General features: G+C 36.4%; 1 long non-coding RNA gene across 2 annotated transcripts in view; it reads left to right on the forward strand.

Annotated features, from left to right (window-relative positions):
- LOC121296984 overlaps positions 1–20,036 on the forward strand; it is a 30,021-nt gene extending 9,985 nt beyond the window's left edge. For both annotated transcript variants that reach the window (XR_005947124.1, XR_005947125.1), the window contains exons 2-3: positions 16,430–16,520; positions 17,090–20,036. This is a non-coding gene — a long non-coding RNA (uncharacterized LOC121296984). The remainder of the gene's footprint in view (positions 1–16,429; positions 16,521–17,089) is intronic.
- Positions 20,037–20,886: the final 850 nt, after the last annotated feature.

Here is a 20,886-nt window from a genome sequence, read left to right on the forward strand (position 1 = left end):
TTCAGATACAAAGGTATACAAAGCTATGGTGGTCCTGTTGCAGTATCACCAAGGTCCAAAATACAGAACTCAGTTGAATTTCAAAGTCGTTTGAGGAGACAGTGCTTGGCAGGTTTAACAACCATTCTTCCCACCAATCTGAGCCCCATATAGATATTCAAAAGTTTACAATGAGTGCAGTTATTTTTTTTTGACGTACGTTGAATGCCCCTTGAGTATAAGTACGATAGTAGGTTAAGCTTAATAGTCAGTATTAATAATGTATTTAAATTGGTGTGAAGTGATGGAAATGGTGTTTGAAATTGGTGTAGGTACTGTAGGGCTGCAGAACAGGTTAACGGGTTTAAAGGTTTTAAAAAACAGTGCAGTTTGTTATCCTTACTGCTTTTCTAATTTGCTTAAATAGGTGTAACATGTTTTACAGTACAAGCTGGTGCTATGTTAGACTTAATTTATTTGACCGCCTTATGTTTTTGAAAAAAACAAACTAAACATGTAGCATCCCTGAGTGGTTTCGAGGTCTGTTTTGTGCTATAAATTATTATACAGTACAAGTTCTCAAAAAGACACAGGAGAATGAATCCGGTTTACAGCTTTTATTTGTATCCATCAGTCCAACAATTTTTCTAACTCAACACAATGAATTAAACTTAGTATTCAGACTCACTAGTAATAAAACAAATAATTTAAGTATTACATCGTTGGGTTCAATAAATGCAGGGGGAAAAGTATGGAATAGCCTCCCCAAACGAAAGACTCACGTGCCGCCTAGGCACATACTGTATGCTGTTCTTAGGTGATGTGCAGTAGTCTTATACAGTATGTGGTTTTTGTATAGTATAATAGCAGTATGATATTTCCTTTTTATTTACTTGTCAAGCAAAATAGATTTTCAGATTAGGATTTTTTTTGTTTGTTAAATTGATTAAGATCAGGGATGGAAGAAAATTACCGAATGATATGTTTTTGCCCTTAAGTTTAGAGAAATGGAAACATGTAATTATATTAATAATGAATACATTTAGTTTAATATTTTAACAGAAACATCCTGTACATTTTGTTGTAATTTTGTGCTTAAAGGGAGTATCTTGACTAAAGCATGAATAGTTTAAATAAAGAAGCATTGTTAATGTGCTCAATTTGTATGTACTTCTGGAGTCTTTTACAATTGATGACACGATAACTTGCAGTCAAACCACAGTGGTATTCAGTTGGCTACAGGAACAGTAATGGGAAAAGGCAGGGCCAGTGTAGCATCTCTAAACACCACAGGTCTTTGCTGCCTCAGTAGCTCAAATCTGCATGCTCCCGTGCTATGAGTTTGACTCCCAGTAGGGGACTGACAGGATCAGTCAGGATGGGGAGTTTGTGAGTCTCCCTTGCCCCAGCTTTGGGAGGTGGTCTCCATAGCAACACAGAGGTCAGCTGTCCCCTGGGTGACTGAAGCGGCTAATCAAGGCAGACACTGAGACAGGAGAGACTGTTTACATGACAACCTCATGCAGCTGAAGTTTAAGTATTAAAAAGGGTTTTTATTAAATCCAGATAGGATTGTTCCTGCTCTTCAATCATATTATTTTACATTATCTATACGGGAAGGAAAGTTGAAGCTGACTAGCTTACACATGAGCGAGTAAGATTTTATATGAAAAATAAATTAATTGTATTCTAGTATGCCTGTTGATAGACAATAACTAAAAGCATAGGCAACTTTATAGTTGCCTGTCCAAGTAGGGTTCACTGTTTGTAGTTACAGTCCAGTAATTAAAAAGAAGGTACTGCTCGAAAAATTACACTCTAATGTTCACTTACACACATAAAGAAAATAAAACTTGATGCACCAAAAAGTCATTAAAATATATTTAATTTATTCACACATCAAAACAAATAACCATAACATATAGTATGGAAGTTTATAGGTTTTACATTTAATATTATTTAATGCTTGGTTATGATACCCAAACTCACAGTTCCATTAACCCATATATCTAGTCTGATACAGTGTAGCAGTCCTATATGAGACACAGTATGAACATACCTATCCCGGGAAGAAAGAAACGAAGCCCGCCTGGATACACCTGGTCTGTCCCTCTCCAAAACTTCATTCCTCAATCCTAGGCTGCAGTTGGCTTCTTTGTTATGATTTCCCTCGATACGAGGGCTTATTCCTGTTTCTAATGAACACAGCATATCATGCCCACTGTTGCGCCCCATGCCTCCTGCAAAACGAGATGTTTTTGCCGTTGTTGAATGTTTCATCCCAACCTTCATTTTGCAAGTGTATCAGAGCTGCTGTCTTTCCCATCGTGACAGAAACTGACTTGCAGCAAGGAAAAGTTTTATATGTTACAGAACATGTCAGGGATGGTGCGACAGGTAGAGCCCCGTCCCTGGTTCTAGTGTAAATGTGTGCCGCTGGCACGTGGAATAGGAGATGCATTGCTGGGCAACCAATTGAGCAGTTATGCTCACCCGATGCTGAGCTGATAGGGAGGTCTGGATTTTGTGGCGGGCATGCCCGGGGAGGCTGCGTGGAGCTCAAAAAGCATCTGAGCCACGGCTACTGCATGGCCATTGCTACGTAGATGGGCGCTGAGCAAAAGCTTGTGCTTCTTGACATCGAGGAGGACAGCGTGACTGCAAGATGGTGCTTCTGAAGGCATTGCCCAGTTGAGGACATTTAAAGAGGCAGGAGTCGTCGTGAGGATTCTCCAGGAGCCCAGAAGTAGGTTAGTTTAGGGGAGGTTGATCCCATAATGTATATAGCGGGCTCACCTTGTGTGACAAACTTGTATTTTTAACTTTGTTTTGTTTTGTTTTCTTTATTAAACATGACATTAAGGCTACCTTTGCTGGTACCCTAGTACAGTGGTGCAGTGTGGGGGCGTGACTATGAAAGAGGCAGTTCTCTAAAAAAGAAAAAAAAAATGTTAAAGGACAGAACATTTGCAATAAATGCATAAATTAACTCTAGGACTGTAGAACCAGAGAAATGATGTTAGAAGTGTCAGTGAGACTTCAGTGAACTGAACCAAAATGGTGGTTTCCATGTATCAGACACCAAGAGTAAAAAGAAGAACTAATATTTTTTTGCCGGATTTAATGTAAATTACTTATTTTGTTTCCTAGATTGAACCAAAAAAAGTCCAGATTTAGTTAAATGCATAAATGTTAACAAACACATTCTTAAACGTTTTGAAATGTGTACATATTATTTGGCATTGTATGCAGTGGAGGCAGGGAATTGGAGGGATTGGCTCTCGGAGTGTAGTGGCAGCTCTGCAGCATACAATACCAAATCAAACACTTCAGTGGGTGAGGGCACATTTGCAAGTTTGCTTCAGATTCAGCTGGCAAAATAAATATTTATTTTGTGAAAACCCAGATTTATTTGCTAAGCGATAATGTTTTTCTGATAAATCTGTTAGGTAAATGTTGACTTGCCATGTGTAAAAAAAAAAAAAAAAAAAAAAAAAAAAAGATTCGAGATTTTAAATGTTGAATTTGTGATATACATTTTTCAACCTTTAATAATTACAGTAAATCTGAAAGTACAAATTTCAAAACATTTAAGAATGTGCTTGTTAACATTTATTTATTTAGCTTAATCTGGACTTTTTGTGGTTAAATCTAGTAAAAAAAAAAAAAAAAAAAAAAGAAGCAATTTACATAAAGTCCAGAAAAAAATCAGCTGTTAAAATATAAAGTTAAATTCTAATGTTTTAATATGTGTGTTTGGGAGGGGAGGGGGAGGCTTGCACAACAAAGCGTATGCTAGGAAAAGTTTGCGCACCACTGCCCTAGTGATAGCCCGTGTTTTATTAAATCTGTGTGCCTGTGCGGCGTGTTAACACCCAGTGGTCTGTGTCTGATTCATTGTTGTTCAGTGATGAACCACACACATAACAAATCACCCTGGTACAGATGGATAACAAATCAACTAATCTTCTGCGGGACAAAAGTGTGTGATACATATTACTAATGTTTGGGTATAGATAATTAGCAGATCTGTAATTAACTTATACTGTATCTTCTGTCTAAAATGTGATAATAATAAAATAATATTGCCACTCGACAGACAGGCCAAGTTTTTCTCAGAGGATTTTAATACAGAGGCACATTGCAAATCAGGAATGAACATATACAAGATTATTATATACAATTACATATTAAAAAAAAAATCAGCATAGAAGTTCATATTGCATTGATTTCCCCCATCAGTTGTTGCTGCTTCATGAGCAATGGTCGCATCAGGCTACAAAGAGAGCAACCTTCTATTTGATGTTTCTGTTTCATCTGTGCCCTGGGCAGATCAAAACCTGGTGTCATTCGAGCTTTTAAAACTTGTTTCATACAATCCTTAGCAAGTGCTTTGCAAATTGTGTAACTCTTTGAACAAAGGGAACCGTCCATCAAAATGACTGCCAGCAGGTTTTTAAAACATGCTTCAGATTTTTCGATTTTTCCGGTAACACATGATGCTGATATTAAGATGTTTTTGGTCTGTGGCTATTTTTTTTTTTTTATTATTATTATTAATTTACACTGTATTGCACTTTTTATTGATTAAAAAAGAATAAGTAAAGACACATGTTTTGAAAAGGCTGATTAATGTGTGGGCATCCCTGTTGCTGCAAGTCAGATTCAGTTATAATGGACAGACAGTAGATCAGACTACACAAATTACTGAATTTTCCCTCCAAAACACGCAAATTAATCAATTATCCTTAATTGTTGCCAGAATGTATACACATCTTTTTTTTTTTTATATATATTTTTTTCATTTATATTATCTTCTAGTGTTGGTGTTGATCGTTATAATTATTTATTCCTCTTTAATTCACAAGGCAACTAAAGCGAATTTTCATTAACCTCAAGCAGAAAAACAAGTTTAAAGTAAAGTTTTTCCCAGAGGTCCTTAGAGATACTTGCTTTAGTAGAAATTAAGAATTAGTCCATTTTTTATTAAACTGGTAGCCCTCCAGACATTTCTTTGCTGATGGTTTCATACTGACAGCTGCCAGGCTTCCTCTCGTGGGTACGGATTTTTGTGAGCCACTCAGGAAAGTTTACTGCCAGTATCCTATCAGAGCTGAGCTTCCTCCCACACAGAACAAACCCACACACGTCTCTTGCCTAATCACAGGAATACAGTTCAAGATGTCACTTGCGGTTTTCTGAACCAGACCACCCCTCAGCATAATCATCTGCACAGTTCAGCCAGCCACAGTTCTAATTTATTGATCTGTCTGTTACTTTCAAATCCACCAGGGCTTGCGTCTTTGCTTCCCTCCCTCATTGTACATCAGTCCCACCCACTTGTTGTAACACAGGATACAAGCAACAGCACACATTTCAGACCTGCAGCACAGCTTTAGCTGCATTTCATTTGAGAAGGTCTGAAAGTGTCACTCATTATTATCCCACACAAAAAATATATACTCTGCAAGAATGAGCAAGTTATTTAAAATAAAAAAATAAAATTATGCAGGATTTTGGCCTGTTTATTGCATCTTTATGATAAAGAAATCCACATACAGTGCTAAATGTTAAAATGTATGCTAATATTATCACCGACTCTTTATATATATAGGAAATATATATATATATATATATATATATATATATATATATATATATATATATATTATTATATAAGATATATATATATATATATTTTGTAATACACTTTGTAAATATGAAATACTCATTCCCTTTAGTTATATATTTTTTTTTCAAAATAAATGAAAGTTTTTGACAATTTGTTTCTGAAAGTTCAGATTTACAATTTAAAATGCAGGTGTTTTAAGAAGTTTTACACCGGTGGGGTTACCTATGATAGTCTGGAAAACCAATGACAGAAGATTTTGTGTTTAAGAACCAGTCATAGTTCTGTTCCCGTCGCATTGTACCCCTGTTCATTGCATAATAAATGGGTTTGTGGTGCCTGATAAAAGACAGAGCAATTGTGCAGGTGCATCATTGTCTAAAAGTCAAAAATAGTTCCACTGGCCATGAGCTAGGATGAAAAAGTCACCTGGGGTTGGTTCACCTGACTGTTCCAAAGCCACTGGCACAGTGGAGACCAGCTGAAATCCAACCAAGCTGAACTATGTTCACTATGGAACTGAGAATCTTCTGTAATCCCTACAAAAGTCACATTTCAACACAGATATCTAAATACAATGTTACATGTACACAGATTACCAGAGGAAAAACATTACTAGAGCGAATGGACAGTTCTTTGCAAATAAGGCAGCAATGCTTATATAAACAGAATTTTAGATTATAATTCTGAAGAATGGTATCTATTTGAAGTCTTCCATTGCTGAATATTAATGTTAAACATATGCCATGGCAGTAATTCAAATCATATCATTCTTAGAGCAAGTCTACATGTTTGTCTCTCAGAGCCCTACACAAAGGCAACTATATTTCCATGTCTATAGTCCTGCATACAGTATCTGAGCACAATTGTCAGTGGTTTAAGAATAGAATGTCGCAGACAGATAATAATCCTTTCTGCTTCTTTATCTGCGAGTCAGTCGTTTCTAGGGATATTTGTGATGTACTCCATCTATAGATAACTTATTGTAAGAGGACGAATTGCAGTGCAATCGGCTTAGTGTGAACTCAGTATTTCAGATTGTAATGAAGTACTGTATCCCCTTGTTCCAAGCAGCAGGATAGTCCATTACAGTGTAGGGGTCTGGGAGGATAGAGCTTAGCAAAGGGGCTACATAGGCCATTGGTTGAGAAACAGAAGCAGACAGAATTTATAATAAAACAAAGTTCCTCTAATCAGAGTTATGTGCTCAATAATCCACATCCTGCTTCTTGATAACCCACTGTTGCTGCCACTTTATTTTCCAAATGTAAGATCCAGCTCACCAGTCTTCTCATCTCTTCGTTTGGTAGTTCAAAGACACACATGGCTGTTTGATTTGTTTTGTAGACAGGACAGGCCTCTTGATGTTGAAATATAAATTAAATAAATGGAAACAGGAAAATGTGACATTTGACCCCCCCCCCAAGATGGCATCATATGGATTAATAAATGTGTCTTAAAATGTCTATAAAATGAAGACTTTGAAAGCTCCAAATAGTCAGATTTGGATTAATAGAGGTGGGAAACTGAAATCACTTTTAAAACGATCTGCTGTTAGGGTTTAGACTCCCATTCTGTATTACTGTTTCTTACCTCTTCATACTTTGTATGCATGTAAGTATCTATGTACTTATGTGAGTATATATATGTATGCCAGAATTGTGTTATTCCTAATTGGTATGTACTGGGGAGTTTTAAATAAACGATGTGGGCTTTTGACTTTAATAAACTGCATCTACTGATTACAGCCTCCATCTCCAGTCATAAACAAATCAAACCTCTGTTAAATTATCTCACTAGTATAATCAATATACAGTATACTGCCAACTGTAGCTTCTTATAGGAAAAAAGAAAAACTTGAAAACAATGTATGCGCAGCATTAGCTGTACATCAAATTATTCTCATAATAATAATTATAACAGTAGTAATAATAATAATAATAATAATACAACCCAGTACATTACTAATTATTTCACCTAAAGCTGTCTGCTGTAGTGCCCTGGAAAGGTGGGGCTTAAAAACACATGTAGAGCTGTACTGAGGAGATTTTTAATGTGTTTTAATTTATTTTAATGTAATGACTTTAATAAACTGACATAAATGCATATTTATATATTAGTTTACAAAGTTACATAATTGTATCAATGTTTTTTTTGTCGTTGTTTTGTTTTGTTTTTTAATATTCTTAAGTTGTAAACAAATAAAAAAAACAATAAGAAACAAAAAAGTTTATGCTTGAAGGCAGAACTAAGCCAAGGTAAATTCAAGCAAGATATAAAGTATTCATGACTTTTTTTTTTGGTGTGTGTGTGTGTGTGTGTGTGGTGTGTGTGTGTGTGTGTGTGTGTGTGTGTGTGTGTTTGTGTGTGTGTGTGTGTGTGCGCGCGTGCATGTGTGTGTTTCTTTTTCTTGTAGGGTAATACATTAGTTTTGCACACACATACAGCTTTCCTCCTCAGTACAGTAGCAGGCACAGTTGCGTGCTTCTATCTGTAATGGGTTGTTGTTACCCACCATTTCATGCACTTAGACATTACAACTTAACTCCATTATAATCAGCTCTGTGCCATTTGAAGGCAGGAGTTCAAGGCGCCTGCTCTTTATTATCACTTTTTTATGTATTTTTGCATGATACATATGTCTGCTTCTGTTCCACTGGCAGCCATGGTTTTGAGGTGAAAAGTCAATGCACAGAAACACAGAGGGTGTATGTGCTCAAATACGAAACTCAAACCTTGAACCATACTGAATTTGGGTGAGTTCAGAATTCAGGACAAACCTGAAAACATGAAATTTAATTAAAATCAGAGGTTTGTAAATCCTTTAGCATGGGTACACTCCAACTATGGGGTGCTGTAGATATATTAGTAATAATAATAATAAAAATAATAATAATAATACAATTAGTTTAGTATATAATATAAACAACCCCCCCCCCCCCCCAAAAAAAAAAAAAAAAGGAAACCTTTCATGTCCTCTTTGAACCTATCCTGGGAGAGCGGGAAGAAGGGTTAAAGTCGTGTATGTCCAATTTAGCCTGAGTAACATTAAGCACATGTGGCGCTGCAGGAAAACTCCCTTCATGTCTTTTTACCATACCTGGCAGTAACCAGTGCCAATGTCTCTCTTTATTTATGAGCACTAAATGCACAAGATTAAAGGGGGAAAATAAAACAATACAAAGCATTACAGAGTAGTAAAAGAAACAATCTGCCTCCTGTGGTTTATTCATTTGTGGTGGTATTGTGTTTTGTTTTATGTTACCTGGCTTATTTTGATAATAATACTTTATTTTTATGTAGCATTACTCAGCACAAATCCCAAATTAAGTTTATGCCATGAGACTTTAGAAGTGAAGGCCTAAAGCTTACCTCAACACTGTTAAAATGGCTGACACTGTTTAATTCTACTGACAGTTTTAACAGGTCCCAGTCATAACAGTTCAAATCCATTCCTGTACTAAGATAAAATGCAGAAGCCATTGACCTTTTTAACCCTACTGATGCAATGGGTTATGTTTTGATATATTTAGGCCACGTGGTTGCCATAAAAATTTGTATTTGTTCATGGTTTTTTTGTTGTTGTTGTTGTTTTTGTAAAGTTATACAAAACAATAACAACTCTCTTTGAGAAAAAGGAGAAGCCATACCTATCAGAAAATATTTCCGGCGAACCACTTTTTAGCTAAATTGAAATCCTCATCTAGTTGTATCTGTACATACAATTGATGAATATAAATAGAAAGCATTGTTTGGTTTCTGTGGTAGACTAATCAATCCAAATTTGATCATTGATTTCAGTTTCAGTGGGGTGTCTCTGTTCTGAACCCAGGTGAAAGCAGAGCTCTCACTTGTTCAGTCTGTATAGCTAATGTTTTGCTTGCAAATGAGAAGGCCTCTCTGTCACCCCTTGTACATTAACTGACACATTGGCAACTAGAACTAGAAATTGATTACTGATAATAACCAAAAACCCTGAGTGTCATTAATGAGGAATCCACGACCATTTGAACTTGCATTTCATTTGTTCAATTTTCCGATTACATCAATTTGTGGTGTCAGGTTCAGGCCAAAATATTACAGAATATGTAGTACTAAGTTGCTGCCAGTACAATGAGTAAAAGGTGGTGTTTCTTGTCCAGTGTTGAAGGTTTCAGTGATTTGAGCCACTGTAGTATTTTATGTGTAACAATATACTAGTGCTTTCCAGTGTTTTCTATGCAAATTGCCATTCCTTGAAAGCCTAAGAAACTGTCTTAACCACATTAGTCAATTCAACCTCTGCACTGAGCACAGGACTACACTATAATACCCCTTGTGAAGTCACTGATATCCTTCTACTTTCCCGTGGTTGTTGCTGAATAGTTGCACACAAATTATACACAGTTCATATAGGTCTACTGGAATACATCACTAGCAGTGATTCAATACGAAATAAGGAAAGAAAACACATTTGCATAGTATCAGTAACTTCAGTAACATAACCATGTATTCTGTCAATGTGGCCACGAATTGAACACACTTGTAAATGTTTTAGTCATGAGCATGAATGTATATTACAATCAAGACGAATCCTAGTTTTAGTCAAATTACTCATTTTAAAGATACAGTATATGTTTTACATAGCCAACTTAAAATACATACCAGTATATATTCATACATGTAATTACATATTTAATTACATATTAAACAATTGTAATTACATATTAATCCATTATTTTGGAAGTGATTTAACCACACTGTTCAATAAAAAATACAGTGCCATGAACTAAAAAAGAAAAACACTTTTTTGTTTGATTAATTGCACCACCGAATGGATTTTTCCAGAAAAAGGTTATGTTTTTACATACTGATAGTGATACAGCTGGTACATGACAGAAGTTGAGTAGTACGGTTTTTGCTGTGAGACATATAGAGCACCTGAAACTAATCATCTATAAATCACATCTCTTGGCTCCCGCTCATGAGCTGTAAGGTACTACCTGTACATAAGTGATTTATACATAGATCAAAGAATCAATAAATCAGTAAATAAAAAAACATAAATGCTATACACCCCGAGCAGCTGCCTCTAGTTCTGCAGTGTACATTGGCTTACCGATGCTGAGTAGCTCTACTTCATATCTGTGCCTGCTGCAATTACCTGCACAGCGGTCACCCCCTACACAGTGTGATTGGGATCTGCAAAGAGAACCTCTTCTCATCATTAGTTTCAGTTCCCAGCAAGAGCTTGAGGCAAAACTAGAAAGTGAACAAAGTAAATCAATGGACATGAATGTTCTTAGAGTCCAAAACATTAGGACCTTACCACCACTAATAACCTTAACTGCTATTAGCCTACATATTATCAAGTAGAACATATGAGTACATTAAGCGGCAATGCTATCAAAAGTGCTTACATTTCATAATGATTCATATGAGGTCTTGTCTGTACCATAACTGCAGGATGTATCTTTAATGTTGCTTCGTACTTGTTTGATTGTATATACAGTACTAACATGTTACTATCAAATGACGTTGTTCATATTGTTTCATTTTTAACTGTATTGTGAGGTAATGATAATTATTACCTTTTTTTTTTGTTTGTAATTTATGTATTGATTTAGCAGTTGAATAGAATTTCGAGAGGTGCCTCAGGTATAATTGTTTAGATCAGGTGACATCAACCATGCTGATCTGGAGAATAAAGCACTGTAAAAACTCGAAAAGGCACAGTTGATGTCATGAATAGGGTTTTGCTGTGATGTGTCATGGAATACAGAAGGTGAAATGTGTGCTTTGATTGGCTGAAAGATCCCAAGCAGTCTATAATACAATTTGCATCAGCATAGTAAGTTGTGACAGTAACATTGATAAAAGCCTTGTAAGTGGATTGTAATATTGTGGCAAAGTGGCTAGTGAATGAGGAACAGGTGTAGCGGTGATGTGGTGCAGGAGTGAAAGGCAGACAGTTGTAATCCTATTGAAAAGTGCTTTATTTATATTCCAGGTCTGGTGACCGTTTAAATAATAAATCCCCGACAATACACAACCATGTGTAAAGCACGGGGATAACAAAACAGGGCACAGTCCTGAACAAAAACGAACACACGGTCACCACTTGTGGTGAGTGACGACAAGGGTAATTCGTGACGTTTTGTGCAGTGTTAGAATCCCCAAAGGTGGTGTTTAGATCAGCTAAACAGATCTCAAGGAGAAGAGTGATATAAGTATACATTTAAAACACTGTCAACAGTAGTTACAATGTCTCTATCAAATGCGTTTTCATAGGGCATACAGGACACAATTAAAACCACATTTTGTGTCTCTTTTTTAATTTGTTTTATCAAACTCTGTATTAGATTGTTATTCATTTAATGGTTTGATTGTTAATGTATTTTTATTTTGTGTGTGTGTGTGTGTGTGTGTGTGTGTGTGTGTGTGTGTGTGTGTGTGAAGAGCATTGGAAGCCTTGTGATGAAAGGTGGGATAGAAATGTGAGTTGTTGTTGTGTTGAAATAGTGCAAAGCCACTCAGTTTGTCTCTTTAGTTATTTAGATTCATGTGGTGATTTTTGTTTTCCATTCAAGAAAAAAAAACCCTACAGCAAAAAAAAAAAAAAAATATATCTACAAACTCCACCTAAACACCAGCTCTGGAGATCTCACTCACATTGCAAGTGTATTATGTTCTGTTGTGTATTGCTAACTAGAGATGGCTGTGCTGGGGCTTGTCTCTCATTAATTTACAGTAATTACATTGTGATACATTAGCGTGTACATTATATAGAATGGATATTATTGTAGACACATCCTGACCCCATTAAGGCTTTTCTGGAAAAAAAAAAAAATGAAACATCAAAGCCAAGCACAGGAAAGAGCATCTGGCTCAGAACAGCTCCCAGACCCAATAAGATATGTTTATTGGAAAGGGTAGGCTGTTAGATTTCAAAAGCATATTACTGCTGGAACATAACTGTGTTCTCCTGTGCCCCCGGGTTATTGATAACTCACTTCCTCTGGCAGTTTTCCTGGTTGTAAAGAGCTGGTTGTTGGGATGGCCCCGCCTAAGCACTGCAGAGAGCGGCTCTTAAGGGTTGCTGCTGGCCGTTAATAGCGGTCTGGAGGACTTCCATTAAAATAATGTTATACAGTGCATTTTTTAGAGGGAGGTAGTTTGCTGTCTGTGTATTGTTGTGTCTACTGATTTAGGGGAAAGAACATACAAGAAAAAAGTGTATTAAAAAGTGTAAAGGTTCAATCAAAATAATCTTTTTTTTCCCCTTTTTTCAGAAAGTATATTTGATGTGTTATATCTACACATATACCTAATATGTACAATGATGTCTATATCAGTGACTGGTATGGAACTTATTGTCTGAAATTACCTGAAAATTAATCAACAGAGCTTTCATCATGCCAGGAGGAAACATTCAATTAGATGTAATATCAGGTGCATGAAACATATGCAATTACCTCAAGTTGTCAGCTTCTTCTTTGCTCGCTTTGAGACCCAGGAACTTAATGACAATTGACCTTCTATTCTAAGGCAGGGATCTTTGTACTAAAGGCTTAAATGGCAAAGGGATTGAAAAAAGGGGCTTGATAAATATCCACATTCATTATTGTTCTGGGTTTTAATATGTTTAATTGGAATGAAAAAGTTTATGCGTTCCTCCACATCACAAACAATTATATTATATATACCGTAGGTTTGAAAGGAGGTATAACTGTGGTACACAAAAACCTATGAAAATGAAAAAAAAAAAAACATTATTTTCAAGATGTTTCAAACAAAAGATCTTCTTCAGCTGTAGACACACAATATAAGTATTTTACTATTTTACCTCAGCTCGTTACCTTGGTTTCTGGTTATGGGATTGAACAAGTACCTAGTTTGGGCCTTTGCATGCCTCCATCCACGTGGGTTGTCAGCGTATATGAGCAGGAAGTACCCCCCTGAAATAGAGGGCCAGGAGCTGTTCAGGGGTTACACATGGTTAGACATTGTTCAACTGTTGTGATAATCAGATAAATTCTCAGTCAAATTTGACAAAATGGACCCAACTATACTGAGTCAGACAAAGACACTATACATAGAATTACATTTTGCAAATAAGTAAAGACCTATGAGCAATGTAATTGCTCCTAGTTTTAAAATGTGGTTTCTAAGCTACAGATAATTCAGCATCAAATCAAAAAAAGTTGTCCTTTTGGGAACTTTTTATAATATATTATGTGTTTGTTACAAATATGTTTACTTATAACTGTGACCTAGAAACCTTATGTAATGAGATGGACTATCTGCTTTTACCAGTGGACTTAGGGTCATTATCCTGCTGGGGCTTTGGCCTGTCAGGCTCATCTCAGTTGCACTGCACAGTAGCTGGCAGCTGTACCATTGAATCCAGTACCAGACCATGGTGAAAATGGGACTGCTTTGCATAAAATAAGAAATGAAAGCTTTACATGACTTTTTGTCAACATGATTAGTCTTCTTTAAAAATAAAACTAAGTTAAAATAATGAAAGTTTTTTTTACTGACTTTTCATTCAGTTGCTTCCACCTTCTTTAAAAACACTAGGGCTGTAAAAATCATGCTGATAGGAAAACAGAGGAGGAAAAATTGATATTTCAGCCAATAGAAAACCTATTTACTCTGATCTCTCTGGAGACATTTCCACACACTTAGCCACTATTATTTATTTATTTTTATTTATTATTTGCGCCACATGCTTTAGTCAGCATTCTTGCTTTTTAGTGTTTCTATCATTATACACACCAGGGTCCTAACATACTGAGTCCCAGAAAGATCAATGTCCCACAGACAGAATTACACTTTGCAGAGGTATTGTAAATTCAATAGTCATTTGTGTTACATTGAATGTATAATATCCTTGTGGTACACCACAGGTACAGTTTATTCTGTGCTGTATTTAAAATATTTTCATATCCCAAATAAAGTTTAAAAAAAAAGAAGAAATTAATATTTTTAATATCGTGAAAGAGGGACTAGTAGTAATCTTAATTAGAGGTTTGCCGTAATTCTAGAGGTGAATCTCAGCCAGCTACACCAGTCCTATTGGCTAACCAATTCTATAAAGACCAAACCCACCCTAAAATGTTCTGAAAGTTTCCCCACCTTCGGTCAATGGTTTTACATCACCTGGTTTTACATCAGACCGGAAAGCGAAAACCTAGGCCAATCAATAATAATTTCATACAACATTTTTATACCACATCTATCAATGCTGTGCCTTGATCTTTGAATAGCATCAATAAGAGATAACAACAACAAAGGATTTTGAATCGCTGGTTGTCGGTACCTTTTTACCACGGCTGAACCAGCAAAGCGAAGTGTTCCGCTGTTTTATTGATTAACACCACAATCAGCATTGCTCCTGCTCTAGCTGCCTAACCCAGACTGTGGAGAGCGGAAGCAAGGAAGTGTTTTCTATTACAGCATACATTAGAAATGCCTTGCAGTTTCAGTAATAGCCCCCAGAGTGTAATTAATCATCATGCAACATCGAAGAAATCACAGCCGTGCATTTCATACACTCTGTGCCTGACAGTGAATAAGGTATGTCTGTAGTAAAATCGATGCACAATATGGTGGCAGATAAAATAAAAGTGTTTTATATGATCTGCCTGGAAAATATGTTTCCCTTCTTGTCTTTTATTGATTTTCTAAGCTGGAAAATGACATTCACAGGTGATGTCATAAACATTTTGTTTATCTGTATTTTAGATATGGCCTAAAGGGCTATTATTGATATATATATATATATATATATATATATATATATATATATATATATATATATATATATATATATATATATATAGCAACAACAAAAATAATGGTGTGGCTAAAATAACTCCCTCTTAATATTCAAGCAACAGTTACTGTTAAAATGCATTTGAGGCTACATGATCTTTATAATAATGTGTACTCCTCAAAAGTAGGCTGTAATTTTCATACTGTTAGGGGTGGAGGCTTTGAAAAAGCCACAAGGTTGTGTGCCTGTATTTGTGCATTTGTAGACATGCACTTTGTTGAGATGCCATGATATAATGACGGATGAGAGGAGGGAATGATTGATATAGTGTCTGTGCAGTATTATCAGCATCTGTCACTACAGTTATTGTGCCATCTTGTTGTTCTGCACACACTTGGCAAGATCGATTTTGTACTTAACATATTGTGAAAAAGGCTCTATCTACTGTAGCCTAGCAAAACTGGCAGCTGCTATCAAAGATGGGTAAAAGAGAGAAAGGGACAAAGACGGACAGGATGTAGGGGCTGGCCCAGCTGTCATTCATTTATCTAAAGACCACACTGGCATGCCTGCCCAGAGTGGAGAGAACACATAACCCCTGAAACAGAAGGTGGCAATCTGGATACCCAAGTTGAAATCCTGAGGGACATTTTGACCAAGATTTTGGTACAACTTGTTTACAGAAATGTTTAAGCACATTTTAAAATTTGACCAAATTTAAAAGAAATATATAAAACTTACAAATTTACCCTACTGTTTAAATTCTACTGGAGGAAGTAACAGGAACTGTTAGGATAGCAATGTAAGCCCTTAGCTTGAGAAACACAGCTGAGCCCATAAGCCTTCAAACACTAGGACAAGACAGACATTCAACAAGTATGATGTATAGGTAAGACATAGGCTTCCCATCCCAATGGCTAACCGCTATGTTGTCTGCAGATCATAGTTTTCAAAATCTAGTGCTTGGATCTAAGTTCTGATTATAAATACAGACTTGGGAAAAGCCCTTTCATAAGCTGAGAATATCTGCCTTTCTTTCTTCATCTTCTTTTACACCGCAGATCAATGTTGTTTTTCTCTAAGAGCAAACAGAATCAAGACTGATGTCCAACAATCCCAGGAGAGCCTTTTAGGATGAGAGCCAGTCATATGGTGAGCAAATGGATGCCTCTGATTCCCCCCCCCCCCCCCCCCCCCCCCCGCTTGTACTAGGACTGAGGTTGAGGATATTTTGAGTCAAAGAAGACAACATTCAAATGAAGTTGGATTCAACATGATCCATTTCATAGGACAACTAAACTGAGTTAAAACTTTTTCCACAGCATTAACCAGGATGTTGGCATTGTATCTATATCTGGGTTGGACTTGATTAATTGATTGTTCCAAAGGGTTTTCCCTTGCTTGGTTTTGATTTACATGCTTGTGCATTTGTAGACATTTGTAAAGAAACTGATTCTTGACCAAGAGGCCAAGGAAGGGATCATGCTTTATTTTAAGGGACACTTGATTACTAACACATTAATAAATGTTGCACAATTTGTGTTAATAGTTAGTTAATATGTAGTAATCCATTTATAAATTATATAACCAGCAATAAGCAATATTTGTTAATTAATTAGTAAGATAGTTGTTAACAGTTAATAAACTAAAAAAAAACCTGCCTCTAATTTAAAGGGGCATCAATTCTATGCTTAATATTATGTTTTTTTTTTCATTCTTAGCTCTCCAAAGCAATCACTTTGCAATGCACTGTCTACTGAACACACCCGCATCAGATGTGAATGCAGTGTTTGTGAGTTTAGTTTGAAATTGGAAACCTCAAGAATTGATTGAGCAGATTCTGGTTTAATTCTGCTCTTTCTTACCTGGAGTCACTACCATGCAGCAGTTTTGTCCCCAATGGTTGTTGGGTCAGCACCACTTCACCATGTCTGGACCTATGTTCTAGTGGCCTGTGACTGTGGGCGAAGAGCATCCTTTGGAGCCCAGGCCAATATATTCCACAATCAATCATAATTTCAAGTAATACAATCTAAGTTTTCTTTTTGAAAATGAATCTGATTCAATTACACATAGTCATTATATTAGTGTACATCTGAAATTATCCAGCAAATTTGTTCTCTGTAGCCCTGTTGCAGTACACTTCAACTCTCTTGACCTTTCCCTGCACTGTAATAAAGAAATAAGGCTTGACACGGGTGTGTTTATGAAGTGACCTTATTCCTAAGGATGTTATGAGGAACAAAGAAAATCCATGTTTCTCCTTCCTTCAGGGATGTGGTTAACTATTGATAATCCACAATAGAGTTGTCTAAGCTATGAAAGTACTTATTTACTATGAAATGGAGCTAATCATAAAGATACCTGGGACTGAGCACTAATAGTACTTCTCAGCTGTCTCTCAATGGAGCACTGCACCCTGAAATAAGCTGTGTTCTGCTCTCCACCACTTTATGCCTACTTTAATTACAATTGTACACTCATTTCTCAGCTTACCAATGTTGTTACACTCTAACCAAATAATGAGCACTAATGTATTCTCAGATCTCAAGCACTGTCACCCTGTACCTCAAAAAAGGCATGGAAATACCGAATTCTAAAACCCACCATTCTCAGTTCTCCAGCACTGTTACCCTGTAAGTAATAATGAGCTAAATTAACTATTCTCAGCTCTCCATCTATCTCTCTATGCACCATAATAATGAGCTAACACACCCTTGCTCTGCCTCACCATGCTGGCCTCTCGCATTCTAATCATTGCAAAACACTTTGTTCTCAGTTCTATGGTGCTGTCCTCCTGCGCCTTAATGAAAGCTATGAAAAAACAATAAAATACAACCCACATACCAATTTTATAAATTAAAAAAAAGAAGCTGAAGAAGAAGGAAAATAAAACATAAAACAAAGAAAGTGTATCTTTTCACCTTGCTGTTTACCAGAGGAACAAGATTGATTATAAAGGGCTTTTCTTCAGCTGTGTAATATCTTTAAACTGGCAGGCAGAAGCCATTACCCATTTGTCTTCCTGAGAAATGCCTTGTCAGGGGAGCCAGAGGAATTTTAAATTAATGTCACTTCCCTTCCGTTTAAAAAAGACCCATGTTATGACATCCTTGGATATTTGGGACCATTTTTTAGTATTACTTTAATTTTATGCCGCTATAATTTATTGGAAAAAAAAGGATGTCAGCCCAGCTTGTGCTGGCTGCATCGTGGAAATATTTGAAAGACAAGAAAAACAAAAGGGGTGCCTACAAAGTGCGTTCTCCACCACAGAGCTGAGTGTGGCGCTGGGAAAAAGAATCCTTAAGGGCAGTGTCATAGAGAAACACAATGCAAAATGAAACGCAATGGTATGGGGGTGGGTAGCTCCGAACAGATTACAAAATCAATGTTGTCTATACACGATGTAGTTTCTTTCTTGTTCTGCTACTTTAGCATCATCACTGCAGTCTGTTCTTGCAATGGAGGCAGGCAGAACAAAATCCTTTTTTACACAGGTCTGTGATTGTAAAACTCAGTGAGCAGCACACCAAAAAGTAAAGCATTATAAAGAATTGAAAAGCAACAGTGGTAAAAACATGTATTCCAAAATTCCAAACAGTCCTAGCATGGCACGTGGCATTGTAAACTCCAAAACACAGTACATTTTTATATGGTGTGGTCTTTTAGGGCGATTCTATCCCCTCTGGTGTGTCAGGTTGGTAATGACTTGGCCACACAGTCAAAGTTTAGCTGCTTTTAATTTGTGGAAGGCTTACATCAACTTAAATCAAACACATATTTGTTTTAATAATAACTGCTCATCAGTATGCTTTTTAAATAATTGAAGCTGGCGCTGGTCTTGTTTTTTGTTTGTGCCAGACTCGTTCCACTTGGGTATAACTGTGTCTTTCAAGATATCCATATTTTTGAGTCACAGTGCAGGCCTATGGTCTACAGGTCTCAACCCTGCCACCACACAGCAAAGTGAAGATATTCTAACAGAATTTGATTGGATTAAAGGATGTATGTGCACAGTATGCACAGTACTGCCCCTGCCCATCTATTTCCTCCCTGCCCTAGGTCACAAGTCATCTCATCTTGCTAATGAAAAGTTAATTTGATTGTTGTTGTCATATTCAACATGTGTGTCTCCTCGGTGCCTGGCTGTCATGTCTTCCCTGTGGGTTTGTCATCCTAATTAGATGACAGACAGCTCCATGCAGTCCATCACAGTCACTGACAAGGATCCCATAAACACACACAAGCTCCCTCACCACAGCCACGCTCAGCAAAGAGAAAGTATTCGCCAGGGTCCTCGTTTGTTTTCTTTTTTTTTTTTTTTGGTTTGTTTGTTAACTTGTTTTATTATCGTTTGCTTGCTTATTTAGTAGCCCTCCTGTGTTTAATAATAACATTGTGAAGGAAGTGCAAAATGCTAAATTATAGAAAGGAAAAATGTAAACAGTATAAAACTAACTTGAAACATAATAAGGACGTATCTACACTTTGCTTGCTGGTTTGGTGTGCAATTGTTTTGTTTATATATCCTGGAAATGAAAACCTTGATTACCCAAAATTCTATTAGAAACGTATCTGAACAGCCCCCTGGGAACCTGTTGTGAACAGAGCTCCGGTCTATCCACAGCAGTCATATGAGAAAGAAAAGCTCTGAACACAACATGCCCTCTATTACTGGTATTATACAGTTTAGTGCTGTACATTATACAGTATGTTTAAATAAACATGTATCCTTCTTGAGGTTTATGTTTGAGTAACTGAATTATACAAACAATTAGTTTTTATCAACATTGTCCTGGTTACAGATATTAAAATAATATACATTGTACTGTTCTTACGCTATGGCTTAATTTCTAAGAAAAAATGCAGTTCTCTTATGTGAATCTTTAAAGTACACACTTTTTAAAATCGGATGCTCTGCAAGCTTCTAAGACATCAGCAATGTTTAACATCCTCTGACTTTTAATTTCTGTCATAACAATAGTCAGACATAGAATATTTCTTGGGTGATTTTTATTTTTGGTGACAACACATATATTTGTTATAAAATGTATTCAAAAAAGTATTCAGACCCTTCCTATGGTGTCCCATTTTATGAAATGACATGCATGCACATTTTTTTTTAAACTTAATATTTTATTCAAAAGTTGAATGCTCAAACTGAAGACTTCTAAGGGTAAGATAAGCTACAATAAATGCCAGCAAAACCTAAAGAGAAAAAACTGAAATATGTTGATTGCATAAGTATTCAGACCCATCATCTCAATATTTGGCGGAAGCACCTTTGGCAGCAATTACAGCCGCAAGTCTTTATGGTTAAGTCTCTATCAACTTTGCACACTGACTTGCACACCATTTTTCTTGGAAGATTTTCTCAAGCTCTCTCAAATTGCTTGAGGATCGCTTATAGACAGCAGTTTTCAAGTCTTTCCACAGATTATCAATAGAATTCAAGTCAAGACTTTGACTGGGCCATTCCAGTGTAGCTTTGGCCTTTGGATCGTTGTTCTGCTGA

Source organism: Polyodon spathula, chromosome 22 (genome assembly GCF_017654505.1).
Source record: "Polyodon spathula isolate WHYD16114869_AA chromosome 22, ASM1765450v1, whole genome shotgun sequence".
NCBI classification, from domain to species: Eukaryota; Metazoa; Chordata; class Actinopteri; order Acipenseriformes; family Polyodontidae; genus Polyodon; species Polyodon spathula.